Below are 26,890 nucleotides of genomic sequence, written 5' to 3' on the forward strand. Positions count from 1 at the left end.
GGAGAGGGGGAGAGCTGCGCATGCGCACTGCTCACCCGCAGCCGTTGGCGGGGGAACCGCGCAGGCGTGCGGCGGGGGATGTGCGCATGCGTGGAGGGCTTCAGGGCAGCACCGCGGTGAGGGGGGGGCGGCCCCTCAGAGCTCCGGGCGCGGCTCTGGGGTTGGTATATAAGTGGGGCTCAAAGCGCACGTCCAGCACCCGGTGTGGTACCACGGGGGATTGCTCGCCTCTGACTTGGTGGTGTAGGGCTGGTGATAGCGAGGAGCGGTGTGGCGGCACATTGGTGAAGCTGGCCCAAGCCCCAAAGCGTGGTGTAGCGCAGCGCCCTGCGTTACTGTGGGGATGTGGCCGAGGGGAGGGGGCTAGGGCTGGCTGTGCTTTACAGTGCGGGGTGGAGTAGTGTAAAGCTGTCTCAGGAGAAAGAAATCTTACGGGACGAAAGCTGGAGAGGGGTTTTGGGCAAGGGGATTGGCTTTAACCTGCCAGAGTGGAGACTGAGATGAGCTTTTAGGCAGAAACTCTTCCCTGTGAGGGTGCTGAGGCGCTGGCACAGGGTGCCCAGAGAAGCTGTGGCTGCCCCATCCCTGGCAGTGTTCAAGGGCAGGTTGGACACAGGGGCTTGGAGCAAGCTGCTCTAGTGGAAGGGGTCCCTGCCCGTGGCAGGGGTTGGAGCTGGAGGAGCTTTAAGGCTCCTTCTGACCCAAATCATTCTATGATGTTGCTAAAGCTAGAGCGGTCATGGTTCCCTTGGCTGCCCAAATGGGAGCCCACCCTGTTCTTGGGCTCACACTGAGTAGAAGTCAGGGCTTTACCGCAGCTTCCGGGTCACAGCTGTAAAGGCAGGACTCAAAGGCAACCAAAATAATCACCGGTTGTGCTGAGGCAGCAGAGCAAGGTCTCAGCCAGAGAGGTTACAGACCGGAGAGGAGGGAAAGGGGAATAAGCCACAGAAGACGGCCCCAGCCGAGCAGCTTCCCAGGTACTTTTGTGTGAGAAGGGGTGGGGGAATGGCAGTTGCTGAAGAGAAATGAACTGGGCAAGACAACAGGGGTTAAGAGAGGCAAGCATGGCAAGAAACTAAGGTGAAGAGGTGCTAAGGGCAAGAAACTGTTGGAGCCAGCAGTGATCAGTACAAATCCCTGCTGAATGCCCTGTACTGGCGAAGCCTCAGCTGAAAAGCACAGTTATTGCATGGCAGATTGTCGCTGTGCTGGTGGTGTCCACGTTGACTGAGATCTTACGCTTTGTTCCTACCTTTTACTAATACCTTATGGCAGAGATACAGAGGTATCACTTTGATACTGATTTCTGCAGTTCATGTCCACAAGGATCTTGCTCCTTCCTTGGGAAAGATGGATTGCAGGTTTTGTGGGTACAGCTTTCCATTCACAGTCAGAGGAACTCCCAGGTTATTTTTGCCACCACAGCAAAGTAATTCAAAGTGCTTACAGAAAGTGGGTTGTCACCTTGAACAGGTACAAGGTGAGAAAAATGGCAACAATAATGAAGTGGGCTGAGCTCTAACTGTTTACTGCAGCTTAACAGATACACAGAGCGCACACAGTGTGCTTCAACAGCACAGGGGAGCACAATTTATGACGGGAGTAACTGTTCTGTGTTGAGAAAAACTGTATTGTAGCAGGTTGTATCAGCAAAACTGTTTTCTCTGATAGGATCTGTTGTATCCGTGGAATAGTGATGATTTTAAAGCACTGATGTTGTGCTCAGTGGTAGAAGACAAGTTGCAGCTCAGTATCATACTGGTGCAAGAATAAATCAAACTGATAAAGCACTTTCCCCATGGCTAAAACCTTTTAAAACATCATTTTGGTTTGGGAAACAGCCATGAGCTATAATTGCCATAATAATGAAATAGAGAAATGGGAAGCAAGGATCACATTCCAGGACATGGCTTATTTTTCTGAAACAAAGCAAATAACAAAAATAACACTTTTTCTTCAGGAAGTTGTCTTCCTATTGAGTGTGTTGACTGAATCTGCATTATACTATAGTGAGAAACTCAAATACTGATATACATTTAAGTATTCAAGGTGCTGCCATTTTACATCATAATCTATAGTTCATTTGCAGTTCTATCCCTACAGAAATTATTCTGCCATCTCGTTATTTTATTCCTTTTATGTTGCACTTTATGAGCAAAGAATTGTCTCTTCGTTTAGTTCCAGAAAACACCTTGTGTGTTGAGGAAAACATTTCTCTTTGGTGTTCCTTGGTTTTTCCTTTGCCGTGAATGTTTAGTGAGTATCAGCTGTTGGGGGGAGGAAGCCACAAAGACAGTTGCTTTGGTTTTTGAATGAAAAAACTTTCCCAGTGATTTTGTTTCCTTCCCGTGACAATTGGTTTTGTTTCCCCTGGCAAGGTTTTTGTCGTCCTTTGCAGAAGGAGCTTTAGAGGGGACGGTTTGAAAATACATCACTAAAGGTCATTGTGATTGTGGTTTCATTTGAAATAGAAGCTGTGCAGTGTGTACCCTGGCACCTGCAGGACTGGGCAGAACAAGCTTCCTGTGGTGGACCCTACTGATTCCATGAGAGGCTGTGAGCCAAAGGTGTGTGTACAGGATGGAGGCTCAGACAATGTTTTGTATGCATTACCAGATGGAGATGTTTATTCCTCCGTTATGTCTGATTTTCCAAACGCAAGTGTATTTTCTCTTCTTTCCAAAGGAACTTAACATAGCCAGTTGCTTTATTCTCTTACCCCACAGCATTTAAGAGCACCCTGGGGATGCTATACCTCACATGAATACTGAATTCTTACCTACTTAGTTTCACTGAAAGGCTCAGCAAGGCAAAATAATGAGTTTTAGGAACACCATATTCAGCTGACTTCATGTTTTATCCTTGTGGTGTTTTACAGCCGGAGATCCTGTGAATCACGGTCACATTCAGGAGCATCATAGCTTTCTTTTTAATTCCTAATGCCAGGTTATGGGCAGCCAGTTGATAGCAGTGGGCAAATGGCAACACAAGGAGATCCTAACTTTATGCTAGAGTATTTTGACCATCTTGGCTGGGAGCCCAGCAGGCATTAACCACCATGTACACAACTTCTCAGTGCCCTATGGTTGGCAGCTCATCACCCACAAACTCAATTATTTGCTTTCTTCCAGTTCAAGAGAAGAAGAAATGTCATAATCAAGACTCTAAAAAGACTAAAATTACAAACTAGAGCTTGTCGTTTGTTCACAGATACAGCATTAACCCAGTTGCTTTATAGACCTCAGACTTCTATAGAAACCATTCATGTTTCAGCAAAGACATGATCAGTTCTGTTGATTTTCTATAGCCCAGCTGTAGTGGAGTACATTTTACAGTGACTTCAGTGTGTGCAGCTAAGTTTAGGGGTATTTTGTTACAATGGTGGGTAATAAAACCTCATTTATTTCCCACAAAGCAGTGCTTGATTAAAACAAACCCCAAACATTTATGTATAAAGTGTGTTAGAATATACAGGGGGGAGCTATTTTAGTAAAGCCATGTTAGAAATAAGTTGAATCCTCTAAAAAACATCTAGCTGTTGTTTCTGCTACATGGTTTAAGTACAATCTAAACAAGTGCAGTCAGTCAAATCTTACTCTTTCTGCAGTCTGGTTTTAGGTACAAGATGTAACTGAAATAAACCAAGGTTGAGCCCCACACCATCACTTCAGTGCTGGCAGCTTCCAAGCACAGACAGCTCAACCCTGGCTACTTGCTCAAACTACCCTCGTGTTCGATTTGGACAGTGCTTTCAACCCTGTGAACAAAGGCAATGTGTTTACCGGTTAAGATTTCAAGACAAGTGGTGCCAGCTTTGCTTTAAGAATATCCCCAAAAAGCTGATTGCAAGGATTGAGGAGAGAAACCGAGATAAAACAGGAAGACTGATGCTGAGTGGAAAGTGTCCCAGGGAAGGAGAATCCTGAACTGCTCAGCTATACTGCAGGTTACCCCCAGTTTTAGCTTAACAGGAGAAAAAAAAAACCTTCTTCTAATTTGCTTAATGGGCATTCAAATGATAATGTGTAATGTTGTCCTTGTTGGTAGTCAAATACGGACATCAAATGCTTGTGCCTGGGGATCTTGCGTCCAACAAGCTTTGAGCTCTTCTCTAGAACACCACAGGCAAACAAGTCTCTTCTCTGCTTTTATTGTACAACAGAAGCTCAATTTTAAGGTCTGGAATAATTCTCAGCTAATATGTATTGGATACTTGATTGCATTTGCTTGGGTTTGTACAAGGCTGTTAATCTTATATTCTTTCATTCTTAAAACAGGTATGAAATATCCAGGCTTTAAACCTAAAGTGGAACAAAACAAGCCCCCATAAATCTGCTTCAGAAGAACAAATGTTGCCAGTGGTAACTGAAACCTCAATTATTTTACCGCATATTGTTTTAGCATAAAGATACATGTAAGGTACAGCATTCACATGCCTGAATTAGCTCTTTCATCTTCCAGGCTTACAAAATACAGAGGTTCATTCCTTCATTCATAGCAACTGAATTGAAATAGAAGCTCTAGCACAGGAGTGCGTTGGCTCTGTGGGGTGCTGCAGGGGGCTATGTCCATGAGGACACCAGTTTAGTGTTCCATCACCTCAGTGTATGGATTTTATATGTGCTGTGTTCATATCCCTCTCCTGTTATTTGCAGACAAAACAGTGAATGCTTTGTTAATACATGAACAAGTGCTTTGCGCTGACCTAAGTCCAGGTTTGTCTTTCTGTGGCAACTAGAAAATGATTATGTATGTTGAGGTTTCACATGATACGTGTTGTATCCGTTACTAGGATCTCATGCTCCAAGTCACTTCAAGAAGGATGCTACTTCAGCTCACTGCTTATGAGCAAGAGCTGTTTCTTTCTACAGGCTTACACAGCAGCTAGTGTAATAGCACTCTGATGTGTTCTGAGGCCTCTAGCCACAATGTTATACAAGTAGGTATGAACAGGCTGCTCAAAGAAGTTGTGGCTGCCCCATGCCTGGCAGTGTTCAAGGCCAGGTTGGACGGGGCTTGGAGCAACCTGCTCCAGTGGAAGGTATCTCTGCCCATGGCAGGGGGTTGGAACTGAATGAGCTTTAAGGTCCTTTCCATCCCAAACCATTCTATGAGTCTATGATTCTATAAAATGCCAACAAGAAGTAAGAGTTTTACACCATGTATGAGGCATGAAATAATAACTCCTCATTCAGATTTTTCTCTATGAAATGGAGAGCACTGTGTTAAGCATGAATGCTGCCCTGGTTTATCCAGGTGGACTTCACTGCTAACATCAAGAGTGTTGGATTTTGTATGATTTTATTTCTAAAAGTAATGGCACAATTTCAGACAAATGTGAAAAGGATTAATACAAATCCTCTTTGTTCTGATTTATGATGTATTCAATTTAGACTTCACTCTTGTTTTAGATACACAACAGATGTTTGTGGTTACAGTCAGTAACTGGAACATGCAAACTGTTGAGGCTAGAGGTAAGATACATTTAAAGATCAGTGAAGGACATTAGAACCATTTGGGTTCTAGTATTTTAACATGACTTTTTTTCTGCTAACAACATACGAACACAGAAATAGCTGATGGTATTGTCATTACAATAACCATCTTTAAGTTTCTGAATTAAACCAGTTGAAGGCACTGAATGGTTCTTGGAGCTACTGTTTTAAGCCGTCTGTGGCTTATGGAAGAGGTCACCTCATCTGAATTCAGTATGTTATTAAAACCATCAGCACTTCCTTAAAAATAAACAAACAAGTCTCAGGTTGTACACCTGAGCTTTCCATCTCAAAAAGGATTTCACTGCTGTGGATTTAATACACCCTCATGGGTTTTGAAGTGCTAGAACTATCCAGAATATATGCTTTACAGTCAGACAACAAAGGTATCTTAGACCAGCAGTTCCCCTACCCATGGCAGGGGGATTGGGACTAGGTGGTCTTAATGTCCTTTCCAACCCAAACCTTTCTATGATTCTTAAACTTTCTGGATGAACAAACACTGTTCACCTTTTCATATGTCAGAAATCACTGTCAAATGTAACTGAAAATGCTCACTTGTGAGCCCTGGCAATGGCTTTGAAGCCTGACCTCTGGGAACACCTGCACTAGGCAAGTAAACCCACAGAATTTATGTAAAACGTGAGTGTTAGAATGACATTCAGCATTAAAGTATTCAGAGAACAGGCCACAGTTTTGGTCAAGCTCTCTCAAAAGAGGTGGATGTTCTGTGGGCATGATCTGGGACTTGGCTCTCGCGTATGTGTAATTTATGTCCTTTCGCACAGAGAATTTAGATCCTTCTGCTTCCCAGAGGAGGAGTTGTGTGATCATCTGTACCTTCATTAACTGGGAGGGTGATGGTGATGGGAAGGTTTTAGTTTTCAGCAGCCTGATCTGACTGGTTTCAGGCCAGCACTACTGCTGGAGCCAGGGAGTGACAAATGTGGTCACAGAGAGGACTCCCCTTCACTGGCCATGCAGCCCTATGCAGTTTTACAATCCAGAACAGTTTGATGCTGGAAACCCATCTGGCACACAAGGGAGCTTCCCCAGAGCCCTGAGCTCTCCACGGGAAGAAGCATGGAGATTCTCCATTATTCAGAGAAATCAGTGATCAGCACACCCTGTCCCTTACATAGCCACTGGCCATGAGTGACTTGTGGCCAGCTCCTGTCCTACACGCTGCTGCCTTCAAGCTGAGCTGATAGAAATCACCCTTTGAAGCTTTTGGTTATTTATACTCCAGCAGTGTTGTCTGTTTGGTGTGGAGTAGTGAGGCAGAAAAGCTGCAGCAAAACACATGCTCTGCCTTTGTGTTTGATTGCAACATCTATGAAATTGTGGACTTTCCAGGAATTACGTTAGCACTGCTGCACAGTCTTTGTGGTTTGCCATTGAATACCTGCCCAGCAGCACTGAAGCATTTGAATCTTGTTCCCATTTTCAGTACTTATGAGGAGTTGTTGAACAGTAACATGTATTGCCTTCATACTCTCGTAGAGGACAAAATTTAGTTATCACATGAACTGCTGCCTGACAGGGAACCAGCCCTCTGACAGAGGTGTAGCAAAGGCTTCTGACAGTAAGAGGATCTGTGTGTGGGCTAAAACCCACCGGCATTTTACAGTTGGCATCCAACAGTTCTTGCTGGTTTTTAGCTCATCCTCTCATAACACTACACTGTGGTTATCAGCAACCTATTAAATTCAAGTTTAAGAAATGAAAAGCAATTCTCAGTGCAAATAAACTGTGAAGTATATTTGAAAAGCAATGGAACAATTGCAAATGGTGTTTTATGAGCTTTCTTCTAGCAGTAAGTACCACACTAACAGTACAACATTTGGGACACTGGGAATATTTAAGCTTATAGTCTAGCCTAAGGACTGCAGTTAGCTTTAATAAGACTATAAAGTCATTATCCTGAGTACTATTTAACATGGGTTCACTCGACACAAGTCAGAGACGGACAGTACTTTTAACAACCCATGGATCAGCTTCTCTGGCAGTGTACGCTGCAGTGCTTCCAGGGACTGAACCTGAGCAGGAATTCTCATAAATGCCTTGGGAGTAGGAAGAAAATGTGTTAATCCAATTAGGTGCTGTGTTGGACATTTCACTTTCAAATAGTAAAGCCTTACCTTAAACACTGTAAAAATCCAGCAGCTGTGATAGTGCCAAATTTATGTTTCTCTCTCTTTTAAGATGATCTTCTGATGATCTTAAAGGTCTTTTCTAACCTAGTGGATTCTGATTCTATGATTCTTTCATAGGCTAATTTGGTGACATCCTCTACACAGCAAATTAGGTGGGACTAATGCCACAAAAGCACTTAAACAGCCCAGGGAAGCTGCAAACCACCCTCTCTGAAGAGGTTTGAAATGAAATTAGGTTGTAAACTTCCAGGTTTCTCGTTGCAGAACAGACATGGTGAGAGAAGGTGCAAGTGAAGGCTAGTGAGAGAGTTGTACTGCAGGGGAGGTTAGCTTTCCTTTGGTGTCGTTTTGGTTTCATTAGCTTCAAGACAAACATGCTTCTAAGTCATCAACAGAGAGAGTGCAGTGGTGACTGTGGGCTTGGGAGGCAGAGGGAGAAGACTGACAGCAAGGAAGCATTTGGCCACAAAAGAGCTGAATGTGAGTTCTGCAGACCTCAGCTCTGTGCAGAGCCTTGTGGAGAAGACAAACCTCAAGCACAGGACAGGACAAAGGCCGAAGAAAGCTGCTTCAGCCTCTGAATGGGATCCTTCTGCTTAAAATACCCCACACAATTCAGCAGCCTGGCTCCTGCCTCCCCTTACCCAGCTCCAGACTCAACTGTAGATTGAATCTGTGCAAATCATTTTACTTCCTTGCACCCATTTTGGTTCTTGCAGTCTGCATCTTCCCAGTTGCTTTGCCAGTTTGAGCATCCCGTCCCCCTGTCCCCTCCCAAAATACAGCCTCTGTAGTTTGCTCCTATAGCTTCTTATAACTTGATTTATTTTTTTTTAAGCTAGCTATTGTTTAATTACTACTTTGAAGTCAATTTAGCAGAAAAAATTCCCTACTTTAAGGTGGCTTTTTGCATCCCTACCAAGCTATTCAGCAGGGCATTCATCCAGGACACAAAACTGGGCTGAAGCTTTAGTAGTTGAATGGATCACTCCAGTAGAGATTTAATTTCCATGAAATTCCTCCATGAAAATCCACTCACTCCTCTGAGATCTGACAGACAGGCAAAGACCAGCCACTACCTTTGAACCGAGTGATTTTTAAATGCCTCCCACCCTTCTTTGCCCTCATGTAAATATGGATTGCTGAGGCTCAGAGTGCCCTGCTCGATTCTAAACCACTCAGCTCTTCACAGAGTGCAAGAGGGAGGGAAATCCAAGTGAAGCCCGTGACTCCTTCGTGGATAAACTTGGGGGGGTTATGTGAATTAGCCCCAAAGCGATCTGCACCCAGGGCTGTCCTGAGGTGTCCCCGCAAGGAGAGTGGCTTGGCAGTGGGAGCACCCATCAGCTCACGTGCCTGCAGAGACCGTGCACAGAAACCTGCAGCAAGCCACTGCCTTAGCCAGAGAAGGTCCCTAGCAGCTCCGGACACCTCACCTTGTCACTCCATAGCAGCTCTGGATACCTCACCTTGTTGCTCCATAATGACTGAGGACACATTGCATTTTTGCCTTGTCCCTCCATAGCAGCTCTGAACACCTCACCTTGTCACTCCGTAACGGCTGCTCCAGACACCAGCCTTGTCAGTCTGTAATGGCTCTGGACACCTCCTTGCTCCATAGCAGCTCTGGATACCTCATCCCTGCATAACAGCTCCAGACACCTCTCCTTGACACTCTGTAATGGCTTCAGACATTTTGTTGCTCCATAACAGATCCGGACACCTCACCTTCTTGCCTGTGCATCTCACAGGGATTCCTTCCCCTGGTGTGCTTTAGAAAACCCAAACCATTCTATGTTTCTATGTTTCCTGAAATTCCAGTCATAGTCCATTATCTGCATACAAATATACAGAATCCCACAAGTTTTGCTGGAGAAATAAACTTCTGTAAGAGCTTCAAGGGTATCCCAAAATCCTCATCACTTAAAACTGTATTAAGACATGAATCAAAACCTCCCAGAGTGAAAAATTCAGAGTGCATTATGATCTGAGTTACTCAGGGTTATTTGTTCAGATTTGTTTCAGTGCCCTGAACTGAGGAGATGAAACCCACTTTACCCACTGTTAGAAAGTAACAAATTTTATCTGGATTTACATTAAAATCCCATAAGAACAACTGCATGAGGTGAAATATATTGACAAGGATGATGATAAATGTTAGTCTGTTCCCAGAACTGGATAATCTAATTTAAACTTTTATAAGTAGCATAAACTAGATGTGAACAAGATTTTGGGCAAAGACTTTGTATTTGTGGATGAGAAAAGGTAATAACTAAGTAACTGCAGTAATAATTCAGTTAACCAAAACCAAACCATTGGGCAGTAATGAGTTCAGAGATGCTTTATGATTTGTTGAGGTGCTCCTGTATGGTGTGAGTATGAATGAACTGAAATACAAATGCTGCAGAGAGGGTGTCTTCTCCTCTGGTTGCCATATATACTTCTCACTGACATTAGAGGAGGAGTGGTGTAAATCAAAGGCAGTTTGAAGTTCTGAAAGGGAAAGGGAAAGGGAAGGAAAGGAAAGGAAAGGAAAGGAAAGGAAAGGAAAGGAAAGGAAAGGAAAGGAAAGGAAAGGAAAGGAAAGGAAAGGAAAGGAAAGGAAAGGAGAAAGGAAAGGAGAAAAAGGAAATGAAATGAAAGAAAAAAGGGTAAGAAATGAAAGAAAAAAGGAGAGGAGAGGAAAAAGGAAAAGGAAAGGAAAGGGAAAGGGAAAAGGAAAGGGGAAAGGAAAGGGAAAGGGGAAAGGAAAGGAAAGGGGAAAGTAAAGGAAAGGGAAAGGGAAAGGGGAAAGGAAAGGGAAAGGGGAAAGGAAAGGAAAGGGGAAAGGAAAGGAAAGGAAAGGAAAGGAAAGGAAAGGAAAGGAAAGGAAAGGAAAGGAAAGGAAAGGAAAGGAAAGGAGAAAGGGAAAGTATGCTGAGTTCCAGTGCAGCAAGTGTAATAAATTAAACATTAAATACTAACAAAAAGAGGTGAAGCCACTACTCCTGGAGAGCTCCAGGTGCTCTGTGCAGCTCTGTCCTCTTCTACTGCAGAGGTAAATTATACGAGTTAAAAGCAACCAGTGTGAGTTAGAATGACCTTTGTTACTGGCCACATGGAAGCAGCAGTTCTTCAGCCATGTGCTGATGCCCCCAGCTCTGTAACTGCAAAAGTTCTGGTCACAATCTCAGTCTCTGGGACTGGCAGCTTGTCCTCTCGGGCTTGCCCTAAAAATGGGCTTTCTTACATGATGTGTATTATACCTCTGAGCTACACTGTACAGTACTTACTTGATTTATCTTAATGAGGACTAAAAAAGCTTTAAGGTCCCTTTCCAGCCCAAACCAACCGGTGATTCTGTGATTCTATATCATGGAACTGTGTGACACATTATTGTGTTTCAGCATTTATGTAGCCAAGGATCTAATGAACACCGTGATAGAATGGAGCCCCTCCAATTTTCATCAAGCAGTGAGTGATTGGTCTGTGTTGAGCAAAAGCCAAACCTGCGTTCATTGGAATGTGCTTTCCCTCTCAATTCTTTCAGCTTCTTTTCTTGTATTAAATGGAAGTGCCAAATGAAGCAGAAATTAACCACTCTTAGTCTTTTTATTCTGATATTAGCTTCTGCTTGTTTTATGGGATCCTACTTGGAATAATCCTTCAGGCTACTGAAGATTCAGGGCTGAGATGGACACATGGACATGGCAAGTCAAATTTAGGAAAACCCTGTGGTCAAACAAGATGAGATGTTTGGTAGCAACCACTCGCTGCTGCTTCATTAGAAGTTAAATCCTCACTCGCTAAATGTCATAGTCATCAACTGCACAGAAAATTTTCTTGCTGTGTGAGCGTGATCCTTACACTGAACCAGAGAAAATAGATCTAATATTAAATATCAGTGACTCTGATGCCAATCTATTGGTGGCTCACCAGTCTGGCATTAGATATAGCCAATATGTGAGCATTCCAGCAGCTGATAGATAAATAGGTTTAACTGAATTCTGGTATATTAGAAATATCTTCCATTTCTGAGGTAACAAGATGTCTGAACAGCAAGAATGAAGATGTCTTCTGGACGTGGAATACTTCACAGAGTCTGTTCTTTCCAGGTGCCCTCCTTTTGCTCTTAGAAAAATCAGCATCCCACCTTGAGAATGCAGGGCTGAATTCCTTGAAAGGAGAGGGAGTGTAAGGGATCCATAAAATATCTTTAAAGCACTCTCTCATCTTGTTTTTCAGAGAAGATTTCGAAGACTTTGGCATACATTTCAGTACAAACCCCATTCCTTTACAAACTGCAGTGTTTATAGTGGGAAGTGTATCCCGCTCTTTCTGTAAGCAAAATGTCTTTATCTTGTCCTTTCCTAAAAATTTTGTCTTTTCAAAAAGACTAGATTTTGTCTTTCTTGTCTTTCCCTAAAAAGAAGGAAAAAGAGAACTCTCTGCCTGCCTAGTGGGAATTTGGCTAAAAAAGGAAGATGGGCACATGCAGCAGTCCACTGACAAGTGCCATGAAGCTGTTCCAAATTAGACTGTTCCAGGTTTCTCACACATAATATCCTGTTTTTCATTAGGAAACTAAACTGAGCAACAGTTGCTCAGAGATGGCACACTTTTCATGGAACAGTTTACTTTACCTTGGTAAATAACTGACTTTCTCTCTTTAAAGACTGTGTTCAGCCTTACTTCTAAAGCAGGGAAGAGTCTGACACAGCACCGCAGGCTCCCGGACATCAATAAATAAATCAGGTGTCTTGTCCCAGGCTCCAGTATCAGTAAGCAACATTCCGCTCTTCCAGCCGGATGTAGCCTCGTGTTTGATCCCCTCCCCACCCCTCGCAGCCCTGCTCCGGCACTTCCACTTTCCTCCACCCAGTAGCTGCTATTGCTCTTGCTGGGACCTTGCAAACTGCATTAGGCTCCTTAAATGTGCATGTAGAGGGGAGAGCACCATCTGCTTTCTTCTTTTACAGTCCTGACTTTATCCAGGGCAGGATACCATCAAGCCACAAATTCCCAAGCCTTGAAATTGAGGCTGCATCTCATCTTAAAGAGCTGTCTTATATCTTACACATACATAAAACCTGAAACTATGATGGGAACATGCTGTGGGGATGTTCAACGGCTAGACTATTGCAAATAACACAATGCATTTAGTGTTTGCACACTGAAGCACACAGAGTTAAGAACTGTGCGTATTTCTTTCATGAAAAATTTTGGCTATTAAATTTCCTGCCACAAATTCAGTTTTCATGAGTCTTTTGGAAAAAGCAGAGGGTCCTGAAGAACCATGATTTAGCTGGAACAGTAGATAATGATTTGTTAGTGTTTCTCAGCAAAGTTACATCGTAAAGCCCGTTTAAAAAAAGGAAATTAATTAAACCAATTCTAATTATAGATATTAAAATAACGCTGGAATTTTGTTGCTTGGCGATCATTTTAGGAGATATTCTGGGATTAATTCTTTGACTTTATGAATATATATTTAATTTTTGGATATTTTAAAAGTGTCTTTAATGGTATCTTCTCTCTGGAATTGCAATCTTAACTGTAATTAAACAAAGCATGCAGCTTAAATTCTGCCACAAAACCCACCCTCCATGCCTTAACCAACTCTCAGGTCCTTTAACTGCCTTTTTATACTGAATTTTAGGCGAGGAGGAACAAAAGGATGCACTTTTCACGACCCTGGAACCCTGTGACCACTGGGAAATCAAAAGGGTGGTGACACGAAGGAAAACTATTGTCCACAAAAATAAGCTCTTCAAGGGGCACCAGGAATGCACAATAAAATCCCAGTTTCCTTTGTGCAGCTGTTTGTGCCTATGGCTTGCATCAGCCGAAGCTCAAGAAAAGATCTAAACTAAAAAGGAATCCTGGTTTCTAAGAAAATTCCATATTCTCTAAAAACCACCCCTATGTGAAATAGAAGCTTTTAAGAATTCATCATCTCTTTACAAATGAAATATGTAACCCCGAGGTGATGAAAATCCTTCAGCTGCTCTGTGGGAATCGGAGAGGGAGATTTTAAAAGTGATCCCAGCAAATAGGAGCAGATGGGAAAAGAAACTGATTTGTCAGGATTTAGTGCATTTGTTGCTTTCTAACTTTATCGCTACTAGAACGTAGCAGCGTGTAAGAGCTTAATTGGGGAATCAGCTCTATTTTGACCTGAAAACGTTTCAAGTAAAAAGACAAAAAGTAAAAGAGCTCTGCTCCTAAATTCTTAATTAAGCAAAGCTGCTGTTGAGGCTCGGAGCCCTTTTGCCACCGAAGACTGCAAAACATGGGGAAATCACAAATAGAAGCTAAAGAGACATAAAATGAAGTGTGAGCCTTGTGTTTCAGTCTCTGAAATAATCTGTTGTGTCAGAAATCGTTACACAAAATTTAAGCAAGTTCTTGTTGAAGTCTCTTCCAAAGACTTTTTCTAATTTGACTTGAAGTCAGTGAAGGGAAAAAAATTCCATTGACTTTAATCAGCTTTGTATCAGGGAATCGCCTGGTCATTTGGGCAAAACATTGTCATTGCATTTTCCTCTAATAAAATCAGCTCCTAAAATTGGGCGCAGGTAAAATACAGACTTAGCACACTTCTGTGTGTGTGTAAATGTTACTGAGAGATCTGCAGAGTTAAAGTGCTGGGCTAATGGAGCCAGGTCAGAAAAAGCAGAAGGGAAATCAACTGATTTTTCTCATTTCTTGTTAAAGACTTTAAAGAAAATTAAGCAAAAGCATCTTTAGAGGGAAAAAAAATATGCAGTTCAAAAAGGTGCAGCTTTAACAGCTACATTTTTATCAGGAAAGTGGAGAAGTATTTATTTGGGTGAAGATGATTTTAAATTGTGTAATTTAGCAATTAAACTGATGGTGAGAATTTATTTGTGGGGTTGATGCTAACGGTGCTGATACATTTCATGTTGCAACTGTTGGTCACCTCTGCAGAAATATATAATCACAATTCAACTGTCCCCAAAGCGACCATTTTGGAGTTCCTAATGCATGTGCTCTTTTTGGTTGTAGATTTTGTAGTGGGAATAGATGATACCACACTGCTAAAAGGGATTATGCAAAAGCTGGCCGGAGCAGCAGAACAAAAGCCGCAGCCTAACAGGCGTGCTCACAACTTCGTCAAAAGCCCAAAGCTACAAGCGACCTCTCGAGCCCTGAGGCACCTCATGCAGCTACAACATGCTGAAGATAAACTCTGCTTATTCCTAAGCATGTTTTCGAGCAGTTTGTGAAGTGATTTAATATATTTCCTACAAAGCAGAGAAGAAATTTCTACGGAATTCTGTGTAATCTTGTACTGAAAGGTAAAGTGAAAGGATTGAAGCGCTCTTAAAGGTTGATGTATTTTTTTTCCACATTTAATCAAAACTTGATGTTACAGAGGGTGAAAGAAGATTGCAAACACAGAGGGGGAAATTTATACTAGAATTCATCTTATTCTCACTGAATCTTCAGTTTTCAGAGAGTTTTGTGCTTTCTGGTGAGTACAGAGAGGACCTATTTACCTTCTAAACAAGGAAAGCACCCTCACAAAATGCAGTGAGGCCACAAGCCAGAGCATCCATCAATGTATTTTAATGCAGCCACTCCTCAGAAGGAATGGGAGAGAATAGGATCTAACAAAATGAATAGCTCAGAAAGGAAAGGAAAGGAAAGGAAAGCTAAACCAAAATAAACAACCCAGAAAGGCACATTGTTTTAATGCTTTATATTGCATTATGTGTGAGGTACAATCTCGCTGATACATTGCATGTTTAAATTACAGAGGTTCACGTGGAAAATTCTGCTTCAGAATCTATATTTCACTTTTATATGTGATAAATTAGCAAGCACATACCTACTGAGCATACTATTGTAATCTGCCTTTAAACCTTACCTCTTCCAAATTCCACATTTCTTTTTAAGCAAAACAGCCAAAATCTAGTGCAGGGGTACATGGCAGAAAATACACTTTAAGTCACTGAACAGAGATCTTGCTGCCTTTTTATACAAAATTCTGGGTCCCTTCTAACAAAAGGATGCACTTTGCACGACCTTGAGAGCCTGTGATCATTGGGAAATCAAAAGGGTAGTGACACTAAGGAAAACTATTGTCCAGAAAAATAAGCCTCTCCAAGGGGCACCAAGAATCCACAATAAAATCCCTGTTTCCAAGAAAATTCAGGCATTTCCATCAAAAAAGACTGGTAAGATAAATAGAATGTCCTCATAAGCCACAGATTCTTAATAATACAAAATGTCTAAGTCCAGGGTAAACAAAGCCCCAGTGAAAACCAACATCTACGAACTCAGGCTTCTCAAGACCTGGGTCGTGACCCAGCGCCGTGCCACGAGGTACCGCAAAAGCATTTCTGAGCTGAAATGGCGTGGACTTGGCTTTGCTTAAAACACATTGCAGCCGGAGTTTCACTCGTGGGCAGAGCTCAGGAACTCCTACAACCATCCTCTTGCTGACAGATATGATTTGGGTGTTAAGAATTATTGCTGCCATGCTTTTTTGGTGTTTCAGCTTAGATGAGAGCACACGGTGGTCTGGAGGAGACCCCAGCGGGCTGGGTGCTTTGTGGCTGTCAGCCGTTCAATTTTGAGCACTTTTTTGTTTTAATCCCAAGTTTTTCAATGAATCTGTTTGGAAACTTCAAAAGAAAAAGAACAGTAAATTTCTTTTGCTCTACATTTTGCATTTTGCTTTATAATTCTGTGTTAACACTTAATTTTTCAGCTCCTTTTCTTGGACTTGATTCTCTTCAGTTTCTTCTGATTTTTGCATCTCCCACTGCATGGGAGAAAATGTAATTGTGGTAGATTCAGTGTGGTGTTTTGTGAGCAAAAAGTGTAGTGATGAGGGTGAAGTCGTTTGAAGAACGCCTGGGTTTTGATTGAGCCCTACCTGTGGTATTAAACTCCCCTTTTTCGGTCTCAGTCCTGTAGGAGGCAGAAGTTAACAAATCTTTCGCCATTTGATGTGCTGAAATGCCACGTTTGTGCTAGTCTGTACTGGCAAGCACAGATTGATCAGGGGAGTTTATACATATCAGTATCTTTAGTTGACGTGTACTTTTTAAAGGCTCATCCTGCAAATACCTATGTGGATGAGTAACTTTACTCACCTAAATAAAGTGTTTAGGTGTTTGCAGAACTGGCTTATGTATTTCCATGAAAATCTAAAGAAAATAATGGGTGGTTTTTCTCTGAGAGTTAACAAAAAGGCAGATGGAATAGGAGGGCTTGGGAACTAGGGGACTGATTTATCCACTCAGTTTAGTATGAATTCTTCAGGGTTCCTGCCTCCAAGAATTCCTACCCGTTGGCTTTGATTTTCACTTTTATCCTTGGGAAAACTGGTGGGAAATGTTACAAAAGGTACAACATGACGAGTTTCCAGAGCTGAGTCACAATAAGCGGAATGTTTTCCCTCGTTTTTGCAAAGCTGACAATGCTGCCATGTAAACTGCGAATGTGCCTCAGCTGGTTGCATATGGCTCATGTTTAACCAGAAAATAATGAAGTGTAATGACCTGCACAGTAACCTCTTTCTTAAACATTAACTTGGTGTCTTGAGATAGTTGATTTACATGAAAAAATGCTTTTTGTGCACATCAATTCCATGTTCTGTTTGGGTTGATGAACTTACACCGCAGAAGCGTTGCTTTTAAAACAGACTTTATAGGTTAATTTATACAGTAGGAGTAAATATGCATATGGGGGGAAGGAGGTGTCTTCCCAGAACTGATAACTGCTAAGTTCTAGGAAAAGACAAAGACAAAAGGGATGATATTTTGCAGATCCAATGGGGCAGGGACGGGTCTCAGCCCCTCCTGCTCGAAGGCAAAGGGGAGGCAGCAGTGGGCACTGCATCTGCTGCCAGATCACTGTGGCTTCAAGCCAGTCTTCTCAGCTGGGCAGAGGAGCTTTTGCTGCTGTGCGGGATCCCAGACAGGCATCGGATCCTGGACTGCCATTAGGCTCTGGAATACGACTGGATTCTGGACTTCCATCAGGCTCTGGAATGCCATCAGGTTCTGGACTGCCCTCAGTCCTGGACTGCCATCAGTCAGGTTCTGGATTGCCATCGGACCCCGGACTGCTGTCGCCACAGCAGAGACGCTGCTGCACATCCTTGCTACCAGCAGCCCACAGTTGCAGCCACTTCCCGGCACCTGGACCCCAGGCTGGGGGGGTCTTTTCAGCCTCTGGCCTCACCGCCAATGCCCTGAGCTCTTCTCCTGTTATTAAGGCGAGCGGGTATTTTTCGGGGTTTGGGGATACTTGTCTTTTCTTCCTTAGCGCTGTACTTCAACCTGCTTGCAGCTTGGGGGCAGAGCCACACTGGCTGCTGCTGGCAGCGAGGAAAAGCCGCTTTGTGGAGGTTTTCGCAGCTGGGACGGGCTCTGGAGGGGAAATTCCACCCCCTTACCTCGGTTAGACATTGAGTTACCGCGCTCGGATGCACGAGTTTCCCTCCTAGAAAAGAAAGTATTTTTGCCCCGAAACCCCCATCTCTGCATCTCTTCTGTGAGCTCCCGTGCGCATCCATCCTCAGCCTTACTTCCAGGCTGGACTGGGTCTGTGGACTTTATTACTCAAAGCAAGCACGCTTTCCCCACTGCGCTGAGATAAATTACACGTTCTCCCTCGTGCTGAGGTGTGTTTACCTCCTGTCACGTTATTCTTCTCCAGCAGAACATTCTGAGCACGGCATAACAGCATCGTTCTTTAAAGTATGCAGAAGTGTGTTAAACTACTGTTAATGTATTTTATCTCCTCAGTAGGGACCTGGAGCATGCCCAACACATGCACTGGGAAAAAAAAAAAGCATTGCTTCGGGATGAGGGTGAGATTCTGTGTTATGCCTCCAGCCATAGCTCTGGGTACATAGAGCAGGTTTAAGCTGGTTTTATGCCCTTCTAATCCTGAGCTGCTCTGCGGGCTGGAGCAGACATCCTGGTGTTGTCTGCCTGAGGTGTCCATGTGTTTTAACTGCCCTGTAAACCCAGCTCTTCCCCGAGTTCCTGAAATGCTCCTGTGAGAGGGAAAGCTGCTCTGAGCTGGACCTTCTAGTGCTGCCCAGCTCCTGCACAACTGTTTGGGAGGGAAAGCACCAAAGGGCAACTTTGACAAGCTGCATAATGAAATGCCTCCCCCAAATGGATGTAAAAACCACTTCACGTTGCCCTGCTCCGAGGAGCTCAGCCTAACAGCCAAGATTTTGAATGTAATGGCTGCATACATTGGTTCCTGTCTAGGACATCTGCTTCTGTGCAGCTGATGCTCTTGAAGCCACACTGATCATCGGCGCTCTTGAAGCACAACCTGATGCTGCAGAGAAGAGGGCCTCGGGGATTCTCTGGGTGCTGCTGTGACCTGATGAAGGACGAGCATCCTGCCAGTTGCAGGTGGGGTTATGGAGCCTGCCCCATAACGTTTTGTACATTTAACAGGCAAACCTGGGAGCTCCTGCCTGCAAACAGAGAAGAATCCTGGTGTTTCCTACCACATCCAACTGTAGGAATTCAGCGTTGGTGACCAGCTGGATTTTTGGCTGTGCATGATGTTGTAGGCACAACTATCCATTCCTCTACCTCCTTTTAGAGGCCACCAGTCAGAAACAATGCCCAAAGTGTCCCGCAGAGTGTATGACAAACTGGTAACAGGGGAAACATTGGTCAACAGGGGAAAGGTAAAAGTGTTCCTTTACCTGAGAAGGAACATTTGGACAAAGAGGAACGTACAGACCATGTGTTGCAATGGAAACATGAGGACGAGCTCTGGGGCTCCGGGTCTTCTCATCAGGTCCTTACATAGAACACTGATAATACCTATAGGCTGCAGAGAACAATGTGGGCAATACTGTAATGCATCCTGCAGTAACAGAGCTCAACAAATGATGAATTTTCCATGTCACCTGTGGCCAAACAGCAAGTGATTGACTCATTTCTCAGATGTCACGTGCTGTAAGGGAAGTGTATTTTGGAGGGAGATGTCTTATCTAGAAATGACTTGAGCATATTCTTAAATTTACGCAGCGAAGACATTTACTCAAGTCCTGTTTGTTCCACTGACTCAAAGGAGAAGTGTCCATACAGAGCTCTGTGCAGGACGGGGATCGAAGGCTTCCCTGCCCTTGCACATACGGACTGGGCTGGCAAATCAGCAGGATCCCTCATCTCCGCATTACCCAGGATGTACCTAAAACGTCTGTAGGTTGCCTTTGCAGTGTGTTTCGAGGGAAATACTGCTGCTCCGCAAGACAGAGCTTTCAGTTTGCAAACCTATACACCCTCATTTAAGCTACTCACACAGCTTTAAGGGCTTAAGCACATATTTGGATATGCAGCTTATCCAAAAATGAAGGTTTACACAAAATTGAGGCAGTTCACAACATACTGTGATTGCCAGCTGGGGGGAAAGGAAATCTGGTCAGCAATGTGACAAAAGGGGAAGTTGCTTTCTGTTACAACACTGAAAAGTGTCCTTCGTAATTAGTGTGCATGCATTTGTTGAAATGCCATGTAATATATACAGGTAAGAACACTTATCAAAATGCCAGTAATATTTGGCAAAACGGGAAACCTGTCTGTGGGAAGAATGTGGACGTTTGGACTGAAGCAGAGAAGTTGTAACACAACAAAAACCTGATGAGAAAGGCAAATAGCAAAGCAGGGAGACTTTAAGGAAGGAATTTGGGACAGGTACAATCTATGGTCGCAGTGAAATGGCAGAGGGATTTGTAGTGTGCATGAAGACGTGTCTAACAAGACAGCTTGTCTATAGAGAATCTGAAAGGGAAAATACATGTTTATATGGGAAATGTCTCCACTACAGGAGTTCAGCATCATATAGGGCCCTATCCTGTGAACACAACATGGTCATATAGGAGGCAAGTAGCTGCCTTTTCAATTAGACAGCTTACATCCAAAGTTCAGGATTTAACTCACCCCAAAATGGAAAGCAATAAAAGGAATCAGGACTGTGAACGGATGAGTTCATTTAACTTCCCATGATGTGAATGGATGTAGAAGCAACTTGCAAGATCAAACCCTCTAGAAACTGCATAAAGGAGCTGCAGAGAAATTTCATTTCAGTACACTAGAAAACAACATAAATCCAAAAGAAATGAAAAGGATTGGGAAGCTAAAAGCCAAGGTTAGCACATTTACACAGCTCCAAACTGAACGAACTATGAGAAAGAGCTTCTGTTCTTGGCATTTTGTTTTAATAAAAATGTTTATAATAAATTGTCTTTAAAAGACAGGTTTGAGATATTAGTGTTATTAGTTATGAGGTATTATAGTTATACTAGTGCTATTAGTGTATAGTTATAGATATACAGCACATCAGGGATACAGCACGTTACATTATTTATCACAGCAATCGATACTGTGATAAAACTATTAAAATTAGCCATGAAGTCCATGCCCTTAGCATACATTCGTTGCTCATTTTCGATGTGAATTGGTCTTATTTCAGAGAGGATTTGGTGTGTTTATAGGCATGTTTTGCAGAACAAAATGAAAGGTAACAGCTTATTCATATCATGTATTTCTATATTCAATAGTTTCATGAGTAAATTAAATAGAAATTACAAGGTGAAAGGCAGTTTCAAATGTTTTACTAACACAGTGTCAAAAATGTGAAGTCTTTTGTAACAAACCCTCTATTATCTGTCATTTTTCATAGGGAATTATGAATACATAGCAATTATTCAGAAAACTTAAATCTTTCATTGACATTAAGGGAAAAATCACATTGTAATCTTAAGAATATTTCTTTTTATTCTGTCATAAGAGGAAATCATTTCCCCTGTACATGTTCTTCAGCTGAATGCTTTAAAACAAAGGCAGCTCAGCAGCAGATGACAGATAACCCACAGTTAGATGGAAACCCCAAAGCGTGCAGGAGGCAAAAGGAGACACACCTTTAAGGAGCCCCAAAGATCTACCCAAGCAGTGACTGTGAGCATTCACAGGAGAAGTGATCAGCCTCTGCAGGACCAGAACAACTGCAGCTAACGATGACAGCATTTCCTCTTAAATATTCCTTTGCATTTTGTGTTTCTTTTTAAGGTGACCTGATCTCTCCGAACGTTTACTTCCAGAAGTACAAAACATGGGGTGTGAAAGGCTCCAGACCTGGCTGTAAAACAGGGCTTTGGACGCTGATTTCATGCTGCTGTTCTGCACGCTTAGCAGAAGACCTCCTTAAGACTTCCAACTCTTCCCAGAGTTTTGAGAAACAAGTCAGATCTGACAGAAACCTCCCCATGAAGCAACCGATGCGCAGCTTGGGATAGTTTGATCTGAAGGAGTAATTCTCTGTGTCACAAAGGTAAACCCCTCATACTTGTTCCTGATTTTAATTCCTTTTATGCATCCGGATAGTCCAGCACAATTCACTGTGGTGGAAAAGGTCAGACAATAGGTCTGATTCCTGAGGGAAACAGGAGTGGAAGAGACAGTCCAGGGCAATCCTTGGACATAGCTGTTGGCTTATGAATGAATCAGTAACCAAGAAGAGACAGAACAGAATTATCTGCAGCACTGAAACGTGCAATGAAGGAAACAGAAATACCTCCTTGCCGTATTCGCATGCACATAATCCCAGTACAGATAAAAAATACCCAATTTCTGCGTTTCTGGCACAAGAAAAGAGCTTTTTAATTTCACAACAAATTCGGAAAGTGATCCTCAGGAAAGCACACTTTCTGGGGTGTATCTCTGTGTGGGGATCACACCTCCCTTTAGTCTAACTACCGATGCTCCTAACCTGCAACCAAACCTCCCCACAGCGAGTACCGTGCTTTACAAGCACCACCTTACAACCCATAAATCACGTGTGTGCGACCAGGCCATCCCCACACGCAGAGCTCCCGCGGGAGGAACGCCTGAGCTCTGCAGTGCCCTGGCAGGGATGAAGAAAGGCCCCGGTGCTTCTTCCTTCGAGCACTCCTTTTCTGAGCAGCTGATGTATTTGCAGACACCCCCCCCCCCCCCGAACTCCCGAGATGCACAAAAATACAAGTCAAAGGTCAGCAGGAGGATGTAAAAATACCATTTAATCTTATCTGTGCCACGCTTCATGTGGACTTATTTCACCATCTTCAGCTCTCTTTGTTGAAAGACTCATTTATTTCTGCACTGACAGAGAAGAGGGGATCCGTTTGCAGCATGTGTTGAGGAAAAGCTCCTCCGCTCACTTTATTCGCCTGTAAGATTTGAGTAACACTCAGTATAGAACTTTTTATGTTAAATAATAACAACGTAATACAAAAGGATTCTTCTCTCATACAAAGAAGACAGTTTTCTAGAACTTGTGTCACATTTAGTGCTCATTTGCTACAAGTTCTAACAAGTTTTGTTTCACAGTTAGCCATGAAGTTATCTTTTACTTCGGGATGTTTTCTATCCTGTTGTGCGTGTATGAGTTACCAAGATGCTTTTGTATTTCTCATTCCTGTGTCAATTCCCTATACCGTTTCTGCAGGGGGATTGATAACGAACTTACACACCCATGCTAAGTTATTCATTTAAACCTTGACCATTTTGCTCTCTTTTAGCATTCGCACTAAATTGCTGGATTCACGTTGAGCGTTTTCCTCTCTTTCAGGCACCTCAGAAAGGCACCAGGAGAAAACCCCAATTCTGACTGTCCCTGCATCCTCCATTACAGAAACCCTCTGCGCAGCTCCCAACCAGGAGTCAGTAAATCCCGTATCTACGCCAGGCGTTACAACATGAAGTTTGCGGAGCACAACCCGGCCGCGCATTCCCACTGATAATGAAGAAACAAATTGGAGCTTCTGGAACAAATCCTAAGCCAGGCTCGGACATGGGTCTGCCCGCGGAGAGCCCTCCCGTCCTGCTCCGGGAGCGCTTTGTTTTAGGCCTCACACACACACAACGCGCGGGGAGGAAAGTCGGGGAGCTCGGCACAACTCGCCCTTCAAACCTGACAGAACTTGGCTGGGGAGTGTGAAAGAAGAAATTAAACAGTAGTAAATACAGGCGGGACAAAAGCCCTTTTCTCGTTGTGTAACGAACGCAATACTGATAGATTACTGCCCGGTTTCCATGGGGACCTTTTTGTTCTAACTCCAGATACCGATGATTAGGGTTAAACGAGGCACCTCACAGTGGTGGTTTTTTTTTCCACGAACTGAAGAGAGTGAACTGGAGGAAAGTGCGGCAAAACTTCGTTATCGATCGCTTTGGTGATCGCTGGTATTAGTTTTAACGATGATGCCTGCTAATCCCTGCGGAAGGCGCCTGCTCCCGGGGCACAATTAGCACATTTTTGGCATTCCTGCAAGGGCCGCCCGGAGTGTCGGGACCGGGGGTCCCCAGTGCAGCCCGCTCCGTGCTGCAACCCCTCGGGGGGTGTCTTAAGACCCGTGGGGGTGATCACAAGGGGTATCCAAAGCCCTCGGGGTGCTCAGGCGTTGGAAGGCCACGGAGTGCGGGCTCCGCTGGCCCCGTGGGCAAGGCCTGCCGCCGCACAGGCCAAGCCAGCAGCGCTCACACACCATTTGGGGACTTTTCACCCCAAAACTGAGCGCGAGCCGCCCCCAAGCGCCGAGCTTGGGGGTCCCGAGTGACCGCGGCCACGCACGGGCCGCATGGCTGCTGCGGCCCCACGGGGGGGGAGCCCCCGCAGCACCCCCATGAGCGCTCCCCCCACACCCCGAACCCCGCCGTCCTGCGGGCGGCTCCGTCCGTGTCCCCCCGCCCCAGCCCCGAGGTCTTCGGCCATCGCCATCCTCCCCGGGCGGGAGGAAGCCGGGGGCCGGCCGGCGGTGGCTGCCATTGGCCGGGGAGCGGCGGCGGCAGCTGCAGGACACAATTAATTATGCTAATGGCGTGGGGAGCGGATGTACTTTCTTCCCCCCTTTATTCCCCGCTCTGTTTTTGGCTGGTCGGTGCGGGAAGGAGCCGCCCTGGCCGCGATCACATGATATTGTCTTCGCGCCACTTTCGTAAAACCCTTTTTATTCCAGGGCTGCGCTCGGGCTCAAAGGTAACGCGTTTATGGTCCCGGTCCTTCCCTCCGCGCTTCTTGCCCGTTCCCCCTTCCCGAACGCCGCCGCGGTGCTCAAAGCCTCCGCACGCCTTTAGGGTTCGATCCCCTTCCTTTATCGCACCCCTTTTCGGGTTGTTTTTACCGCTTTTCCCTCCTTTCCCCGCCGGCTTAGCCCTGCGCCGTGTGTGTGTGTGTGGGGGGGGGGGGGGATGCACGCCCGGGGCTCCGAGCCCCGGCTCCCCCGTGTCCCACCGCGGGCTGCGGGCAGCAGCACCCACCTGTAGGAGTGTGCGGGGTTCGCCCTGCGTTCCGCGTGGGCCCGCGGCTCCCCCCCCAACCCTGCACCCCGGGGCCGCTGTCTGTGTGTGTGTCCGTCCCCTTCGTGGGTCCCGCGGCACCAACAATGGACGGGGCCGCGGCGGGAGGCCAAACCGTGGGGCTGTGGTGCGGGGGGGGACCCCGCGTGTTGTGTACCCCGTGTCGTGTTCCCCCCCCCCGTTACACCCCTCCCGCACCATGCGTGTGTTGGGGGGGGGGGGGTGTTGGGTCGCGTGGCCGGTGCGGGGAGGGGGGGGGGGGGGACGGGGACCGGACGGACCCGCGCGCGGCGAGCACATGGCGGCGGGGGGTGCGGTGCGGTGCGGGGGGGGGGGGTGTGGTGCGGTGCACGGCGCATGTGCGACGCGCGGGGCGCGCTGGGGGTTGTAGTGCGGGTCCGGCCGGGAGGCGGCGGGTGCGCGCGCGCTCCTCCTGCTCTTCCCCCCCCCCCCCCCCTCCTCCCGGCTCCGTTTCGCGGGCGGGAGCCGCGCCACGCGCTCGGCGGAGCCGCCGTCGGGGCACCGCGTTCCGCAGCGTTCGGACGCGTCCCGACGCGTTCCCGCCCGGCCGCAGGCAAGAGCAGGCGGGGGAGCGGCGGCGGGAGGCGGTTGGAGGCAGCCGGGCTGCCCCGTCGGGCCGGGACAAAGGGGCCGCCCGCGGCCGTGCGGAGCCGCCCTCGGCGCTGCTGAGCGCCGGGCTCGGGGCACCCGCGGCGGGCGCTGCTGTTACCGGGGGGAGGCCGTGCCGGTAGCGGGGTGCGGAGGGGGGGGTGGGGGGTGGGAGCGTGGTGGGAGTGGGGGCGGTGGGAAGCGGGCGGTCGCGCGGCTTGGCGCGTTTTTGGGTCTTTGAATGGGGAACTGCATTTCCCACCGTGCTTTGTTCCTGCGCTTTAATCGCCGCCGCGCGGCCCCCCGGACGGGGCGGGCAGCACGTGGCGGGGCGCCCCACACCCCCTGCCCGGCTCCGGGGTGCGGCGTGGCCGGGTCCCTGCCCGGGGGATGCTCCGGGTGCACCCCCCCCCCCCCCAGCAACCCCCCGCTCTGTGTGTGTGTGCTCGGGGGGTGCCGCTGGTACCGCTGTGCACGTGGCGAGCGCGGCCGAGCGCTCCCGGTGCCCGCCTCCCCCCCCCCCCACCGAGCGGATGGGTCCGCACCGGGACCGGCTCCGCTGCTGGAAGCGGCCTTGGGGCCGGCGGCAAGGGGCGAGGAGGGGGGGAAAGCTCGGTGCCACCTCGGGAGGTTCGTAGCGCCGGGCGCTGCCGGCGTGGCGCGGAGGGAAGTTTAAACGTGTGTGTATGGACGTGCGCGGTTCCCCTTCCCGCTGTTGCTTTTGTGCCGCGCCGCAGCTCCAGCGGCATCATCTGGAGGACAGACACCGCGTTATGTGGTGCGGGGGGTGCGGGATCGTGTGTCAGAACCGTGCTGCTTGGGGGATGCAAGGTACGGGGTGAAGCTCCGGCAGAAGGGTCAAGTCAAAGGGCTCACGTGCTGTATGGAGGCACTGAGCGCAGGGCAGCAGCAGGACGGGATGTTTTGGTGCCTGCCGCAGTGCTTTGTCACTGCCGTTGGGAGCTGGAGAAGCCATTTCCACCTTGGTTCCAGTTTGCAAAGGCTTCCTTGCCTGGTGTGCTCGCGGCCTCCTCCAAACTCTGAACCCATTTCTCCCCTTATACTTCAATAAGAACATCTCTGCTACATCGAGTAGCAAATCCATATCTGTGTGCTGCACCATTAACATTAGTCCATCATTAACGTTGGTCTTCTCTCTTGGCAGGTACCACGGGCTCCCAAGCTTCAGTCAAGGCACTTGTGTGATGCTGTGGCTGTGCTGAGACAAGAAGAGCTTTTAAAGAAGAGTTTCTCTCTGGTGATGATGGGCCTTGAGTTGTGCAAAAGTGCTTACAGT

General features: G+C 46.1%; 1 long non-coding RNA gene across 2 annotated transcripts; it reads left to right on the forward strand.

Moving 5' to 3' along the window:
- The first annotated feature begins 1,356 nt into the window (after window positions 1-1,356).
- Window positions 1,357-23,769, forward strand: LOC134160603 (uncharacterized). 2 transcript variants are annotated; one of them, XR_009963629.1, is made up of 5 exons: window positions 1,357-2,572; window positions 3,611-3,949; window positions 5,415-5,477; window positions 14,663-14,955; window positions 23,258-23,769. It is a non-coding gene; the product is annotated as an uncharacterized LOC134160603 (long non-coding RNA). The 2 variants fall into 2 exon arrangements; XR_009963628.1 differs by lacking the exon at window positions 5,415-5,477 and having other exon boundaries at window positions 1,362-2,572.
- The last annotated feature ends 3,121 nt before the right edge of the window (window positions 23,770-26,890 follow it).

Source organism: Pezoporus occidentalis, unplaced genomic scaffold (genome assembly GCF_034315485.1).
Source record: "Pezoporus occidentalis ecotype Australia unplaced genomic scaffold, CSIRO_AGI_Poc_V1 ctg161, whole genome shotgun sequence".
Classification (NCBI taxonomy): Eukaryota; Metazoa; Chordata; class Aves; order Psittaciformes; family Psittacidae; genus Pezoporus; species Pezoporus occidentalis.